We start from the raw sequence: 18597 nt of genomic DNA, 5'->3' as shown, positions 1-18597 counted from the left end.
CCTTAGAGAAGCTCTCCCTTCAAAGCTCTCCAGGACAGGTCTCCCCAAGGCCCCTCCCTGGATACCCTCTCTCCCTTTGCCTTATTTTATTTCCGTCTGGAACTCACGGTTCCCTGACATCACATGTTCACGTACTCCTTTCTCTCCATCTCCCCCCATCATGGATGTGAGCGCCACAAAGCCAGGGGCTTCATCCGGTCCTTCTCTGCTGCACCCCCAGCTGCCCCACGAGCATCCAGGCACCAATAACCACAAGTGATGCCAGTGCCCGTTGAGCCGGCACGTTATTCGGAAGACTCTCAAATTTCAGAAACTATTCACATCTGAGGAAAAAAAATACATCTTAGAGGCACAGAAATACTGGGTCTGAAATATGTGCCTCCTGGGCACCCCTGCATCCTAGGCGGACGAGCCCTTTTTGAGTCCCTCCGTGAAGGTTGAAACGTTTGCCCTACAGGCAGCTGCCTGAGTCCCAGTCTGGCTCTGCAGGCTCCAGGCAAACCCTGCCTCGTTTCACACTCGTGCCAGACTTGGGAGGCAGGTGGCCGTGTCCCCATTTTGCAGATGAGGAAACTGAGGCTCAGTGAGACCAAGGGCCTCCCATCAAAGTTACACAGCAGAAAAGGCACAAGATCCTACCCATTCCCAACCTCTCCCCACCTCAAGTGCCCCAGGAGAGGGGGAAGGAGAGGAAGAAAGAACTGACAGGAAGCCTGGAGCCCTCCTGTTGCAGCCCCAGCCACAGGCCAGGGAGCTGCCTCTGGTAGTCCTGTGGGGGTGGACCCAGAGGCAACTTTGGGGGTGGCGGGGAGGCAGTGTCGTGGTCCCTAAGCACGGGCCATGGGTCAGCAGGGCCTGGCACACAGACAGTTCTGCTCACAGGGACCAGCCTACAGGGGACACCACCTCTGCACTTTGACCTTCTGGCTGGCTTGCAAACACAGGAAGCACTGAGAGGCTCAGTCTTCTTTAGACCCCAGATGATAATGTTCCTCAGACAAAGAAAGGCACTGAGACATTTTCTGCAGAAACTGTGGTCTTCCAGCCTGTGCTGAGAGCAGGGAGACACACGGTTCTTAGCGTCCCCAGAGGGCAGCCCACTACTCCATCATAAAGTAACAGCAGTTTGTTGAATTTCATGCCACCCAGCTGGGCAGATGTCATGGCTCTTTCAAACTCCAGGGCCTTTGCACAGGCTGCTTCCTTGGCCTTGGAGGTGGCGGTAGGGAGAAGTGTAAGTAGCCTTTCGGACTGATTTCATTGCTCTGTCCCAAGTCTAACTCCTCTGCAGACATCTCCCCCCTGAAATTTTTCTTGCCCCCTCTGGTGGAATTAGCTCCTCTGTACCCAGTGTCAGTTCTAACATGGTGCCTCTAAAAGTGGATCCTGGGGCTTCCCTACTGGCTCACTGGTAGAGAAATCACCTGTCCATGCAGGGGATAAGGGTTCAATTGCTGGTCTGGGAGGATCCCACATGCCACAGGGCAACTAAGCCCATGCGCCACAACTATTGTGCCTGTGCTCCAGAGCCCAGGAGCGGCAATTACTGAAGCCAACGCACCCTAGAGCCCAAATTCCACAACCAGAGAGGCCACTGTGATGAGAAGCCCATGCACCACAACTCGTGCATAGATCCCACTCACCACACTAGAGAAAAGCCCCTGCAGCAATGGAGGCCCAGTACAGTCAAAAATAAATAAATAAAAGTATGCATGCGCTAAGTCACTTCAGTCACTTCAGTCGTGTCTCACTCTTTGCAACCCCATCGACTGTAGCCGCCAGGCTCCTCTATCCATGGGATTCTCGAGGCATGAATACTGGAGTGGGATGCCATTTTCTTCTCCGGGGGATCTTCCCAACCCAGGATCTCTTACATCTCCTGCATTAGCACGCAGGTTCTTTACCACTAGCACCACCTGGGAAGCCCTGATAAAATTCTAAGAATAAATAAATAAAAGTGGATCCCATTCAGGGGTTCATCCGTCTATACACCACTGGCCATGCTTCTGACACCTGGAAGGGGTCAAGGGCAGGTCTGTTATCAAATCGTTCTCACAATGGAAGGACGGCACACTGGGCTGTGTCCAGGGATGGCTCACCAGGTCTTCACACAACTCAGGGAGTCCCTCTCCTTCCTCCTGGCCTTTACCTGGGGACCCGTCCCCTAGAAGAAGCACCTCAGACCCACAGAGGGAAGCATGGACAAGGGTGACCCCTTCCCCCAGCCAGGGCTGACCCTTTTAAGACATTGCTTGACCCAGAGAGCCTCTGAGTCCATTTCTTGGTCTTCTAGACATCATACTTCATCACTTGAGCAAGGAAGGAGCAGAGGGTGGGTGGAAACCACACTGCCACCTACCCGCACTCCGGCAGCTGGGGCTGCAGCAGGAGGCCTCCTGGCTTCTAGCTGGTTCTTTCTCCTCTCCTTCCTCTCCGCTGGGGCATATGGAGGGGGTAGATTGGGGGCCTTGTGCCTTTTCTGCTATGAAACTTTGATGGGAGACCTTTGGCCTGGCTCTCTGCCCATCCAAAGCCTGATGCCTATTGTCTGGAGATGCTCCCCAAATGCGTGTGAATAAAAAACAAAGGAAGACTGAAGGGTTAGGAGTCCAGAGTCTGATCAACATCAAAAACAGACACTTATCCGGTGCTTGCTGTATACCAGGGCCTTCTAGATGTGCCCTTCTATTTTATCTCGTTTAATCTGCAGAGGGCATGAAAAAGACTGGGCAAGCAGGTGGCAGAGTTGAACCCAGCCCCCCACAGTCTGAACTTCAGGCTACTTTAGACTCACTGGTCTGACATCTGTAAAATAGGTCACAGCTCACACCACCTGGCCCCCTGGAGTCCTTCCAAGAGGATGAGAGAACACATGTGGGCCAGCCTGAGGCCCACGCAAGCAGTGGGGAACCCACAGAAAAGCTGATGCAGCCCTGAGGGGTTCCCCCAGAAGTCAGCAGTGGGAGTCTTCTCTGCGGGGCCCCAGCCTAGGGTTGGGGAGCCCTAAGCCCCTGATCCACATGAAGGCCACGAGGATCAAGCCCCAGGGGCCATGGGAACTGCTGGTCAGACAGGTGGGCATGGCCGTGTAGCAGGCACAGGGCCCCACTCACAGTTACTCTGACCTCCAAGGCAGGCCAACTGGTAGACACTCTTCCCAACCTCATCAGCAGAGCTCAGCGGCGGCCACGGCCAGGAAGCCCAGGGTGGGGGCTTTGGCTTCCGGCTGCTTCCACCGAGGCCAGTTTGCCCAATGTCATCACTGGCTCCCCAGCCTTTAAGGTCTGCTATATCCACACATATCACCTCCATCATCACTTACCTAATACCTTCCATAATAGGACTGCTTTAAAAAATTATTTATCTGAAATGGAAATATTTTATCACTATCTGGTGAAATCAGTCAGAGGGGCTACTTGTACTTCTCTCTTACCTATAACTTCATGGTAAACTAATAATTATAGACATAAAACATGGCTCACCGTGTATACCTAAAACCATCATACACTTCAGCAGGAGGACAAGTGCCCCATTCTGTCCAGTTTTTGAAAAGAGGGTCTCAGTTGCTCCCTCCTCAACCCCTAGACCCCGGAGGCCCCCTTTCCAGGTATTCCTAAGTTGGGGAGTCCCAGCACATTCCTTCGACCCAGCATATGATGTGGGGTTATAGTGCTGAGTCACTCCTACATATTTCCTGGGAAGAAATCTTGGGCTGTTGACTCTAAAGAACCCCACTTGGATTAGCAATCAGGACCCCTGAGTTTGAGCCACAGTCATAGGACCCTGGGAGGGTCATTGCCTAAGCCTGAGCTTACACTGCAAGCAGGAATAACCCTCCCAGCACTTCCCTGGTGGTCCAGTGGTTAAGAATCCACCTGCCAGTGCAAGGGACATGGGTTCAATCCCAGGTCCGGGAAGATTCCACATGCTATGGGGCAACTAAGCCCATGCACCACAACTACTGAGCCTGCTAGCCCTAGGATCTGTGCTCCACAGCAAGAGAAGCCCACGCATGACAACTAGAGAAGCTCACAAGCAGCAACGAAGACCCAGCGCAGCCAAAAAAGAAGTGTATAAATAATTTTTTTTTTAATCAAGAGTTTAAAGGAATAAACTTCCTAGAGGAAATTTCACTTCCCAAAAGGTCCCAGGATGGCGACCAGCTCATCTTGAGCTCCCAGGAAGGCACAATGACTAGCAATACTCTCCTCATTCCTGGACAAAAGCGGTGGGTGTTCATATTCTCATGGTTCATGAGCGTGAATAACACCATGGCAGCCCTGAAAAATACCCCCGTTGGTAACAGAGCAAGAGATGTCAACAGGTACTGGGTCCCCACTGTCAGAAAAGCCACAGCCATGCAGCTGGCCACTTCCTTTCTCAGGCTCCCTGTCTCAGTCTCTTCATCTGTAAAATGGGCAAGCCTTCTGTTTAAGGAGGGACAAGGAGAGGCTGAGATTCAGACACTGCCTGAATTTGGAACTTTTCATTCCAAGAGAAGTCTCTCTCTCGGTGGGCGGGGGAAGGACACACAGTAACTAACACCGTCCCAATTGTGGGGAAACAGGGTGATCTCACGGCAGCCCCTTCAGCCCAGTGGGTGGGGGAGATGGACCCCACACCCATTCCCAACCCCAGCTTAAACCTTAATTGGTTTAAATCAATCCCAACCCTGCATACCTAAATCAGTTAGCCCAGGGCTGGCCCCAGGCCTGGGGTGGGAGTGAAGGACAATCAGGACTGGGTTTCGCAAATAAAAATACAGGTCGTCAAGTTAAATATGAATTTCAGCTCAACAACAAATAAATTTTGTTTACCATAGGATATCCGATGGGAACACTTGGGATATACTTTTGCCAAAAATTCACTCATTGTGGATCTGAATAACCTGGTGTCTTGTATTTTATCTGGCAACCCTACTTAGGACCCTCATTAGCCAATTGTGGGAAGAAATGCTTTCCCCAGCCCAGGACACCGAGCAAGAAGCAGGTGGTCTCCTGGCCACTGGCTGTCATCTCACATCCACGGGGAGGGCGGCCACAGGGCAGGCAGCACATCGAGGAAGTAGAAGAGGGCTCAGAGAGCCAGGGCATTGCAGGGGCTCCTGCATCACTGCCTGGCGCCTGCATTTACTGAGCACTTACAGACCAGGCACCACACTGAGGATGCCTTTACGTACATTATGACACAGTATGTTCCCGAGAAAGCCAGGACAGGTGAGGAAGTGAGGCTCAGGGCACTGTTTGGTGAATGTTCGAGGCTAGATTTGAACCCAGGCAATTCAGTTTCTGGGGGATAAGCCACTGCGCTACCCTTTTAAAATGCCTGCACATGGATTTCCCTGATGCTCCAGTGGTAAAGAATCTGCCTGCCAATGCGGGCGACATGAGTTCAACCCCTGATCCGGGAAGATCCCACATGCCCCGGAGCAACTAAGCCTGAGCATCACAATTATTGATTCCGTGCTCTAGAGCCCGGGAGCTGCAACTACCGAAGCCCAGGAGCTGCAACTACCGAAGCCCAGGTGCCTAGAGCCTGTTTGCAACAAGAGAAGCCTGCACCCCGCAACTAGAGAGGAGCCCGTGCTAGCCACAATGGGAGAAAGCCTGTGTGCAGCAAAGACCCAGCACAGCCCAAGATAAATTAATTCATTTTTAAAAATATTTGCCCACTCCTTGTTTTGTTGGGTGGGTACATGATGGGGGGGGGTGTTGATTAATTACATTAGTGATTAATATGCACTTGACCTCGACTGCACTGGTGAAGAAATACACGCATGACGTGACGGTGCTGCGACACTCATTGAGTCTGGGATGGAAGCAGGGAGGTTGGGCCACCCACCCAGGGACCAGGATGTACACACCCTGACCCAGTCCCCTTCCTCCCAGATTTCCTTCCTTTTAGGAATGGAAAGAGTATGACAGCCAACCCCAGTTGGCATCCAGTCTGGCAGAGAGGAGCCACCAGCCACCCAGGGCTGGGCCGAGTGAGAAATCCCCCGTCAGTGCCCAGCCAGGATGGGGAGAGGCCCCAGGTCCCAGGGCATCAGCATGCACGAGCACCCAGCCCCCGCTGGCCTCTGCTATAAGAAAACCCCCGCCCACACACCAGCAGGGACAGCGGAGCAAGGAGCCAACACGGCAAGCTTCCCCTGCTGGCGTTGAGCCCAGCCTGGCACCGTCCCCAGCTCCCTCAGACAAGGATGAAGCCCACGCATCCTGAGAACTTGTGCTCAGCCTTCAGAATCCTTGAGCCCAGGGCCACCAGGGGAGGACGGGTTGTCGGCTCAGCCAGTCTCAGTCACCCACTCCAAACCAGGCCAGATGAGAACCTAGGGACAGAGAGGTGAACGTGCCATATTCCTGCCCCTAGGTGGGCTTCCCCGGTGGCTCAGATGGTAAAGAATCTGCCTGCAGTGCGGGAGACCTGGGTTTGATCCCTGGGTTGGAAAGATCCCCTGGAGGAGGGCATGGCAACCCATTCCAGTATTCTTGCCTGGAGAATCCCATGGATAGAGGAGCCTGGCAGGTTACAGCCCATGGAGTCGCAAAGAGTTGGACACGACTAAGTGACTAACACTTTCACTTTCAGGAGCTCCAGATCAGCCCAGGAAGGAAGGAAGGAAGGCCGTGTGCCCAGAGCTGGGGCCTGGGCCAAAGAGGGGGGACACAGAAACCCAAAGGGGAGCTCCATCACCCCGCCTGGAGAAGCTGATGGAGGTGATGCCCAGGCTGGGCTCAGGAACGAGAAATAAGGTGATGAAGAGGATAAACTCGGAACCCCCATCTTGGTTATCTCTTAGCTAGCCAGACTCCCTGGTTCCTTGGCCACAGCCAGCACTGTGAGATGGATCACAACCCATTTCGCAGAAGAGGAAAACTGAGGTGCAGAGAGCTCTTGGCATCACCTACCAAGGGACAGAGAAAGGATCTAAACCTGGGACTTCTGCTGCCATCGCTCTGGGATGGGACTGCTTCACTGTCCTCTTGCTGCTACTCCCGGCCAATCCACACCAGGTGCCAGAGCCAAAGCCAAGCCTTCTGCCAGGCCCTGGAAAGCCCCTTTGGCTGGGAGATTTTCTCCAGCAAAGGGTCACACATTCTCAGCACCCAGGCCCAAAGCCAACAGGGTGGACCACAGACCTCAGGGGACGGATACACCCTCTTCTCCCCTAGTCTGTGCCGGGTGAGCAAAACGGGGCCTGGTTGCCTCTGGGCTCACATGGGCAATGGGAAATCACCCCAGGATTCTTCCCTCGAGAACCCCACAAACAGTATCTTCAAAGCAGCAGCTCCTAATACTTGGTGGGGGGGGAGAGGTGGTCAGTGGTCAGGTCGGGGGAGGGTGAAGGAAAGGGTGCCTTAGAGGGCTGACGGCTCCCAGCCTGAGGTTTGGTAGTTGGGCATGAACCACAAAGTCCACTTAGAGGCCCTCTGATAGAAGCTGGGGTCAAGGTCAGGCTTAGAGGCTCTGAGGTAGACAAGGCCAGGGTTACAAAGGCTGCCTCACTAGAAGGGAGAGGGTGAGGGGTCAGAGGTGAGGAGTCCCCCATCTCAAGCAGGTGTAAGAAGAAGAGACCTCCACTAACTCTGACTGCAATTCCAAGGCAACTGGGGCTCAGAGGCCCTGGGGGCCCTGAGGTTTTCCTCTGAGCACCACCCCCTCCCCCGATAAGCTAACTGGAGTTCTGGTTCCACAATGAGCTGACTCAGTGGTCCAGATAGACACCCACTGCAAGTCCTCACCATCCCCAGGGCCTGCGCTGGAAACAGAGACATTCAATGCCCTTCTTTGCCTTTTATCCAAACTATGTAAAGAACTCTTACAGGGACTTCCCCTGTGGTCCAGTAGTTAAGACTTCCAATGCAGGGGTCACAGGTTCGATTCCAGGTTGGGGAACTAAGATCCCACATGTCAAACAAGCAAAAAATAAAAAGACAAATAAAAAATAAACAAGGACTCTTACAACTCAATGAGAAGAAAATAAATCATCTAATTAAAAGTGAGCAATATCTGTGAATGGATACTTCTCCCAAAACAGGCCAATGAGACCATGAGAAGATGCTCAGCATCATTAGCCATCAGCGGAGATACAAATCAAAACCCCAAGGAGACGACCATTCACACCCGCTCAGATGGCTAGAACCAAAAAACAGACAATAAAGACATTGGCGAGGATGTAGAAGGAACTGGAAGCTTTGTGTAAAATAGAGTAGTCACCCTGCAATACAGTTTGTTCTTCAGAAAGTTAAACAGATCAACAACAAGGTCCTACTGTATAGGACAGTGAACTATAGTCAATATCCTGGGATAAACTACAAGGGAAAAGAATATTACAAAAAAAGAACGTCTATATGTATAGCACTGAGTCACTTTGCTGTACAGCCGAGATTGGCACAACATTGTAAATCACTATTTTCAATACCACTATTAAAAAAAAAAAAAGGTTAACCAGAGAATTACCCTATGACCCAGCAATTTCACCCCTGGCTATCTATGAAATGAAAGAGAATGAAAACACACGTCTGCATAAACTTGTAGGAGCATGTTCACAGCAGCACCATTCACAATAGCCAAAAAGTGGAAACCACCCAAATGTCCATCATTTCATGAATGGATAAACAAAATGTGGCCTGTTCACACAAAGGAATATTATTCAGCCACAAAAAGGAGTGGATTCTGATACCTGCCACGACATGAATGAACCTCAAAAACATGCCTACTGAAAAAGTCAGTCTTTTACTATTTTATATATGTGTGTGTGTATATATATATACTATATATATACACACACACATATATATTTCACTGTTATATATAAGATGTAGAGCTTCCCAGGTAGATCAGTGGTAAAGAATCCACCTGCTGATGTCAAGACATGTGGGTTGGATCCCTGGGTCAGGAGGATCCCCTGGAGAAGGAAATGGCTCCAGTATTCTTGCCTGGAGAATCCCATGGACTGAGGAGCCTGGCGGGCTAGGGGTTGCAAAAGAGTCAGACATGAATTAGCGACTAAAGAACAACTATATAAAAAATATATAAAATGTTCAGAAAAGTTAAATCAATAGAAACATAACGTAGATTAGTGGTTGCCTGTATCTGGGGGTAACTGTGGGAATGACTGCAAATGGTACCAGGTTTCTTTTTCAAGCTATGAAATTCTTGTAAAATTAGATTGTGGTGATGATTGTACAACTCTGTGAATTCTCTAAAATTTGTAGAACTTTGCACTTTCAAAAAAATTAATTTTTTATCTTATTTTTTGGCCACACTGTAAGTCATGTTGGATCTTAGGTCTCAGACCAGGGATCAACCCTACACCCACTGCATTTGAAGCTCAGAGTCTTAATCACTGGGCTGCCAGGGAAGTTCAAATTGTGCACTTTGAATAAATGAATTTGGGGGGATGTTGAGTAAACCTCAATAAAGCTGCTAAAAAAAAAAGATGGCCTCCCAGACCCAGAGAGGTATCTGGAGAGCCCCTGGGTGGACCCTGAGTGTGTGACGTTCCCCAGTGGCCTGCCTATATTTCCTCTTCTGCAAAGAGTTGGACACGACTGAGTGACTGGACTGGACTGAACTGAACTGAAAGCAGGATAAGGGCTTCCCAGGAGATGCCGTGGTAAAAGAATCCACCTGTCAATACAGGAGATGTAGGAGATGTGGGTTCTATCCCTGGGTTGGGAAGGTCCCCTGGAGGAGGGCATGGCAACCCACTCCAGTATTCTTGCCTGGAGGATCCCCATGGGCAGAGCAGCCTGGCAAGCTATTGGCCATGGGGTCACAAAGAGTTGGGCACGACTGAGCACATGTGAAAGCAGGATAAGGGGCCTCCCTTTTGGGGTGACCCTGCCCTCCCAACAGTCCCTCCTGCTGAGGACAGATCCCAGGGGAGGCAGGCAGGGGAGGGGCATTGCTGTTGGGGAATCAACTCATTGTGACATTCTTGGAAACGCAACCACAGCTCATCAGCCAGCAGGCCTGGGCAACATGAACTGACACAGGTGCCAACTGAGACGAGGGGCTGGGCCAGGCCCCTCCCCACCCCAACAGTCCCCAGGGTCATGGGCATCAGCATCCACCCCCAGGTTCTCTGAGCAGAACAGGAACCCTGGAACTATGCTATGCCAGAGGCATAGCAGGTCAGTCTCCACCAGCTCAGTAACAAGGGCCGTTAGCAGTGTAGACTGCTGGTTAGGTGCTCAGACCCTGGGCTCAGACAGACTGGGTCAAATCCCAGCTTGGCCACTAGGTAGCTTTTGACAGCCAGTGAGTTTTATCGTTTCTCAGAGCCTCAATTTTTTTTAATCCAAAAAATGAACAGGGACCTCTCTAGAGATCCAGTGGTTAGGAACCGGCCTGCCAAAGCAGATGACACGGGTTTGATCCCTGCTCTGGGAAGATCCCACATGCCAAAGGGCAACTAAACCCATGCGTCGCAACTACTGAAGCTCACACGCCGTAGAGCCTGTGAGCCAAAACAAGAGAAGCCGCCGTGACGAGAAGCCCGTGTACCGCAAGTAGAAGGAGCAGCCTCCGCTCGCTGGAACCAGAGAAAAGCCCGTGGGCAGCAATAAAGACCCAGCACAGCCAAAAATAAAATAAATGAATGAATGATTTTTTAAAAAACATCACAACAAAAAATGGTCATGATATTACAGTGCCGGTGTGGTAGACTCTGGCAAGGATTAAAACCATGGACGTAGAACTTTCTGTGACCCTCATCCTGTTTTCTCTCTGATCTCCTCCTGATGTCAGAGCTGGTGCACTGCAGGACCCAGAAGGCAGGGCTGGCTGCGAGTGGACAGACAGGCCTGAACAATCTATTAGGCTATTGAGCAGGATGGTGGGCAGCTTTTCTTCTTAACCCAGAAACTCTCAGAGAAGAGTTAGGAAAACTTAAACAGAACCCTTGGTGGAATAGTCAGGTGATTCCTCAAACAGCTAAACCCAGAGTTACCCTATGACCCAGCAATTTCACTCCTGGATATGTACCCAAGAGAACCGGAAACTTACAACCACACAGAAACTTGTACATGAATGTCACTGTGGCCTTATTCATGGGCGCCAAAAGGCTGAAACCACCCAAAGGTCCATCAACAGATGAACAAACAAAACATAGTATATCCATACAATGGAATATCATTCAGCCGTAAGAAAAGAATACTGATGCAGGTCAGGACATGGATGAACCTTGAAAAGTGAAAGCAGCAAGATACAAAAGGCCACGTATCCCACGATTCCACTCATGTGAAAGTTCAGATAGGGAAATCCAGGGGACAGTAAGCAGATGGTGGTGTCTGGAGGTGGCGAGAGGAGGCTAGGAGGGCTGGTAGTTCAAGGGTACCAGGTTTCTTTTTGAGATGTTGAAGATGTTCTAAAACTGATAGTGGCGATGGTTGTACATATCTGCAAATATACCAAAAACCACTGAGTTGTACTTTTAAATGGCTGAAGTGTATGTAAATTGTATTTGAATACAACTATTAAAAAAAAAAAAGGACCCTGGAGTTTGGACACTGAAGGACCTTCAAGACCACTGGGTCCACCTCTGTGCCCAGAGATGAAGGAAGTGAGGCTAGGAGGGGGAGAGATTTGCCCAGAGTCACTTGGGGCTTCCTGTTGCCTGGGGCCAGAAGGAAGGCGGTGGGTGTGTGTGAGATGTGTGTGGGGGCCTGACCTTCAAGGTCAAGGGCAGGGAGGTCCCAGGGGACAGGAATGGTGGGCGCCTGTTGTTTGGAATATCTGGCAAGCTCTGTGCAGATCTCCTAACCCCCAGTCTCTGGTACTTCAAGCAGCCCAGGGTCCTTCATCTCTGTCAAGATGAAGGGCAGGAGGGAACCACGTGGACATCCTTGTATATAGAGGGAGGCTGTGTCCCAAGCATGTCAAATGATCCCCTTATCTTAACGGGTTTATGTGCTTAGTCGCTTAGTTGTGTCCAACTATTTGAAACCTCATAGACTGTAGCTCACCAGTCTCTTCTGTCCATGGGATTTTTCCCAGGCAAGAATACTGGAGCAGGTTGCCATTGCCTTTTTCACGTGATCTCCCCAAGCCAGGGATCAAACCCAAGTCTCCTGCAATAACAGGCAGATTCCTTACCACTAGTGCCACGTGGGTAAGGTTACATTAAGGGAAGGGGGTGTGAAAGAGACTTGGAGGGGTGAAGGGGTTCACCTGGAAGGACACAGCCCAGAGTGGAACTTGGTTTGTGTGATCCTAGACCCCACAGATGGAAGGGGTGCCTTGCTTCCAGACTGGGGTAGGCAGGGATAGGGGGAATTCTCCACTGAGCGGGCACACCAAGGAACCAGTGTTGGGACAGGGAGGCCCTGGGGTGGAGGAGAACCAGCGGTCACAAGGTGGAGACACGGCCTGGCCAATCCCAGGGGCGGGGGAGAGGCCTCAGGACACACCAGCTCTAGAGCCCTCGGCTCTGAATCTAACAGCCCAGAGGGAGTTTCGAGAAACACTGGCACCTCTCAGATAGGCCTTCGCTGGCCCTCTAAGTGGTCCCTTCCCAGCCCTGGATCCATCATTAAACCACGTCCTCCAGGCCACTCCACAGCTCTAGAGCCTTCAGAGGCTCCCTAGCTCCAGCCTGAGGGACTTGGTCCTGGACTTCATCCTCTTCTGCCTCCCTGGTTTGCCATATGCTGTTCCCAACTGGCTTTCCTCTTCTCCACCCAGAAAGTTCTACTCAGTGGTCAAAACTCCAGCCCCATAGCAGTCATCTCTGACAGCCTTGGGGAACGTGATTCAGAAATGAAAGGCAACCTACAAACTTGAGAAAAACTATTCACGACATTTGGTAAAATGTTATTGTTTCTTATAATTTTAAGTGGAAAAAATAAAGCATGTAATGGTGAACACAGTACCCTACTTTTTGTGTTGGACATGAAGAAGTAAGAATATCTATTGTTTGTAGTTTAGTTGCTAAGTTATGTCCGACTCTTTCGTGACCCCATGGACTGTAGCCCGCCAGGCTCCTCAGTCCATGGGATTTCCCAAGCAAGAATATTGAAGTGGGCTGCCATTTCCTTCTCCAGGAATATCTGTATCTACCTATTATGTTCAGTTTGGCAAAAAGAAAGGAAAATGAACAGAAACTCATAAAAACAGTCCCTCAAAGGGAGCTGGTTGGGAGTAGAGACGAGGGGTCCCGGATGGGAGTGGGCTTTTGAACTTTGTTCCATTCATATATTGTTTTAAGCTCCAGAAATGAAATTTAAAAAGAAAGCAAAAGCACCCAAATGTGAAAACAAAATAGCAACAAGTGAACCTACGTGTGTAACAAATTGACAACAGATTCACAATGAGAAAAGTGTTTCTCAGAGAAAAGTGTTTCTCAGAACTTTTGAACACAGCGATCAGACTGTATTTCCTCAGAGTGACACAGTATAAGGATGACAAGAAATGCAAAGGAATCTTAGCTAGCATCCAGTAATGTTTTTTTAAAAACTGAAATTTAGAACACATAAAATTAACCATTTTAAAGGTTACAATTCAGTGACATTCAGTATTCACAATGTTGTGTAACTATTGCTATTATAATTTTAAAACACTTTTGTCACCTAAAAATAAAACGCTCAAACCACTAAGCAGTCACTCCTCATTCCCCTTCCCCCACCAATCTGCTTTTGTCCACTGTTTATTTTTAGAAGTCCCCATTATTATAATTTTGAAACGATTCTATACATATTGTAGGATAAAGCAAAAAGTAAAAACTGATATTAGAAGTCTAGATTTTCAGTGTAAGAGAAAAGAAATACAAATAGAATGTAAAAACAGTTAGGATGAATAGGTATTTGTGTACCCATGTCCACAGCAGCATTACTCTCAACAGCCAAAAGGTGGAAACAAACCAAACATCCATAAATGGAGGAATGGATAAACAAAATGTGGTATAAACATACAATGGAATATTGTTCTGCCTTGAAAAGGGAGGAAACTCTGACACATGGTATAACAAGGATGAGACTTGAAAGATTATGTTAATTGAAAGAAACCAACACAAAAGGACAAATATTATATAATTCCCCTTATATGAAGTACCTAGAACAGTCACATTCATAGAAAGTAGAATGGTGATTACGAGGTGCTGGGCAGAGAGGGTAATAGGGAGTTATTGTTTAATGGGTACAGAATTTCAGTTTAGGATGATGAAAAGTTCTGAGATGAGGGATGGTGGGTGATAGTTGCAAAAAATGGTTAAGATGGTAAATTTTGTTATAAATACTTTACCACACAAGACTCGCCTGACGGTCCAGTGGCTAAGACTGCATGCTCCCAATAAAGGGGACCAGGGTTTGATCCCTAGTCAGGGAACTAGATCTCATGTATCACAACTAAAAGATCCTGAGTGCTGTAAGATCCAGCACAGCCAAAGATATATATTTTATCACAATAAAAAAGTAATTAAGAAAATATTCTTTTTGATATGTGAAATCTGAATCAGAAATATCAATACACATTCAGGTATCGGGCTTCCCTAGTAGCACAGACATTAAAGCATCCGCCTGCAATGCAGGTGACCTGGGTTCGATCCCTGGGTTGGGAAGATCCCGTGGAGAAGGAAATGGCAACCCACTCCAGTATTCCTGCCTGGAGAATTCCATGGACAGAGTAGCCTGGCAGGCTACAGTCACAAAGGGTCATAAAGAGTCAGACACAACTGAGCGATTAACACACACACATTTCATGTATCAATATATGTACATGCTGAGGCTGAAGCTCCAATACTTTGACCATCTGATGCGAAGAGCCAATTCATTGGAAAAGAGCCTGGTACTTGGAAAGACTGAAGGCAGGAGGAGAAGAGGGTGACAGAGGATGTTGGTTGGATGGCATTATCAACTCAGTGGACATGAGTTTGAGCAAACTCCCAGAGATAATGAAGAACAGGGAAGCCTGGCATGCCGTAGTCCATGGGGTTGCAAAGAGTTAGACACAAATGAGAGAATGACCAACAAATGTGTACATGCTTTTATATGCAAATATATTTTCTGAAATGGTCTAGGAGCACTGACACCCCAGTAGCAATGAGCACACCTAATACTCAGGTCGTGGTTTCTAAACATCATTTCTTCTTAACTGAGGCTCTTTGGAGAAATGGCTGATTCCAGGTGGCCTTACGATATCTTGTACCAAAAAGCAAGAAAGCTACCAAAGACAAAAAGAATCATGCAAAGGTCACAAAAGCCAGCTTGAAGGGACTCCCCTTGGCTAAACTGAGATTTCTGAACTTTGAGATGAATAGTGACTATAATGAATGGCAAGGTATTCAATAAATAAATATCTGTGTCCACACTTATACAGTGTGTATCCTCGTCATTCACAGATTGTGTTTGCAAGTTTGTCTGCTCACTAAACTTTATTTGCAATCCTCAAATCAACACTCACTCACCCAGCAACAGTCACAGTCATTCTTGGACATGTACCAAGTGGTTAAAAAAAAAAAAAGATTCATTTGGCACGGATTTTCACAGGTAAGGCTGAACAAGGCAACACCTGCCTACTTGTTTCAGCTCTCAGACCATAAACAAAAGTCCTTTTTGTGGTCTGAGTGCCAGGGTATTTCCCCCCCACCTCGCATTTTTGTGGTTTTTGTCGGTGATTTTGCTGCTGAAAATGGCCCCAGGCACAGTAAAGTGCTGTGTAGTGCTCCTAAGCCCAAGAAGAGCCCAAGACGTGTGTTGTACAGAAAATGTGCTTGAGATAAGCTTCATCCAGGCATGAGTTTACACACTGTTGGCCATGGGCTCGATGTTAATGAATCAACAACACATATTGAATAAAAAGACTTTAAACAGAAACACACATAAAACAAAGTTACATAGTGATTGGCTGACCAAAAGATTGTGACCCAAGACTCTCAGGAAGCTAATCCTGTATTTCCTCTAAGAGCGATGGTTCAGGGTTTGAGGTGACCCCCCAGAACCTAACTACCACAAATAATGGAAACTGACTGTACTTCAAAAAATGAAAGTGGGTGGAGGAGGAAATGGCAACCCACTCCAGTATTCTTGCCTGAGAAATCCCATGGACAGAAGAACCTGACGGGCCTACAGTCCATGGGGTTGCAAGGGTCAGCCACCACTTGGCAACTAAACCACCAACCACCACGGCCCAGACTCTTTTTTTTTTGGCCCCTCTTTTCCTCTGAAGTGTCTTCTTACTGACTTCTCTGGGTTTTTTATCTTCCCTTTTGCATGTTTCCATCCTTTTGTCTTTCTGGATTACATTTTTCTTTCTGAAAGAAGTTGTGGATAATTTTTCCTGATCTGACAAGTCACAGTTTCTCTCTCTGGCCATCTGTAATTTGCTAATAAATCTTACCTATTTAGTAAAAAAAAAAAAAAAAATGAAAGTGGGGGAAAGCTCTTCCCATAGAAGAATACCCGGCTTCCCAGGTGGTGCAGTGGTAAAGAATCTGCCTGCCAATGCAGGAGATGGGAGATGTTAAGAGACTCAGGAGACACAAGTTCGATCCCTGGGTTGAGAAGATCACCTGGAGCAGCAGTAAATGGCAACCCTCTCCAGTATTCTTGCCTGGGAAATCCTATGGACAGAAGAGCCTGGTTGGCTACAGTCCATGGAGTCATAAAGAGTCAGACATGACTGAGCACACACGCAAGTGAGCAAATAGAAGAACACTAGCTAAAAACATAGAAGGAAAGATAGAAAAATCAGCTTTGCAGACTCCAATCCAATAACCAGTTCATAATCAGGCAAGGATCTCTGCTGGCTCTGGAAGCCCTGGGTGAAAGGCTATTTGGGGACAGGACACTCTCCAAGTGCCAAGATATCATCACCCCATGGGTTGCTTATCGCACAAGGGACAACAGAGTGTAAAATGGAGAAACCAAGCAGGCAACACCAAAATTAAGTAATAAACTCAGCATCACTGAGTGATATATGAACAGCTGGTATGAGTTCCCCACTGTGACGCAATGAAACGTCACCCATGGGGTATTTTTGCTCAACCAGTTGCATCAGAATCTAGTTAAGCCTCGAGGCTTAAGCCTTCCAGGTGACAGGACAAACAGGAGACAGAGGAACACGAAGCCCCTCAGGATCACATCCTTAGACAATATGAATTTGAGAGCATCCATAAGGGGATCATGATGGGATTCCCTGGTGGCTCAGAATCGGTAAAGAATCTGCCTGCAATGCAGGAGACCTGAGTTCAATCCCTGACTTGGGAAGATCCCCTGGAGAAGGGAATGGCTACCCACTCTAGTATTCTTTCCCGGAGAATTCCATGGACAGAGGAGCCTGGTGGGCTACAGTCCATAGGGTTGCAAAGAGTCGGACATGACTGAGCGACTAACACTTTCATAAGATGAAAGATCTAGATTCTTCTAAAAGTCAAAGTCATGGGGCAAAGAAAGATGGCAGGATGAAAATAAAAGATTGCAAGACCGCCCAGAGCAGGAAATGGCAACTCACTCCAGTATTCTTGCCTGGAAATTTCCATGGACAGAGGAGCCTGGTGGGCTACAGTCGCGAAGACTGAAAAGACACAACCAAATGTGAGGTGGGAACTGGGTGGGATAGGATCCTGGTTTTAAAACAGCAGCTATGAAAGGACTTCCCCGGTGGTGCAGTGGTTAAGAATCTGCCTTGCAATGCAGGGGACATGAGTTGGATCCCCGGTTCCAGAACTGGGATCTCACATGCTGCACAGCAACAGGGCCCATGCACTGCACCTGCTGAGTCCATGTGCTCTGGAGCCTGAGAACCACACGTAGAGAAGCCCCCACGTGCTGCAATAAAAGACCCCTTATGATGCATCGAGGACCCTGCAAGCTGCAGCTGAGAACCAATGCAATCAAAAATAATTTTTTTTAAAAAAAAGCAACTATATATTTTTATAGATTGAGACAACTGAGACCATCTGACCGTAGACTGGGCACTGGAAATTGAAATTCTGCTCATTTTCTTGGACATAATAATGTATTCATCTCTCACAGTATGGCGCATGTTGCATCCAGCCAAGCCTAGGTCCAACTTCTGGGCAAAACAAACCAGTTAGTGATTACTCCCACTCTTTGCTAGGCCATGGGTGAGGGGTGCTGTGTACACAGGGTCCAATTGTCCATGTGTGCATCCTTTTTGCTGGCTGTGTGCTGCTGCTGCTAAGTTGCTTCAGTCATGTCCGACTCTATGCGACCCCACAGACAGCAGCCCACCAGGCTCCTCTGTCCACAGGATTCTCCAGGCAAGAATACTGGAGTGGGTTGCCATTTCCTTCTCCTGCTGGCTGCATGACCTCGGGCAATTTACTGAACCTCTCTGTACCTTATGTGTAACATGGCGGAAAGAATAGTACCAAACTCATAGGACCATTTGAGGATTAAATGAAATAAAACCTTGTGGCTCAGCTGGTAAAGAATCCACCTGCAATGCAGGAGACCTTGGATGGATCCTTGGGTTGGGAAGATCCCCTGAAGAAGGGAAAGGCTACCCACTCCAGTATTCTGGCCTGGAGAAGTCCATGGACTGTACAGTCCATGGGGTTGCAAAGAGTCGAACACGACTGAGCGACTTTCACTTCACTTTCTCTTGAAGGGCTTAGTTCAGACTGGCACA

Source organism: Giraffa tippelskirchi, chromosome 13 (assembly GCF_054371585.1).
Source record: "Giraffa tippelskirchi isolate mGirTip1 chromosome 13, T2T-mGirTip1v1.2.pri, whole genome shotgun sequence".
Classification (NCBI taxonomy): domain Eukaryota; kingdom Metazoa; phylum Chordata; class Mammalia; order Artiodactyla; family Giraffidae; genus Giraffa; species Giraffa tippelskirchi.
This window is presented reverse-complemented; position numbering follows the sequence as displayed.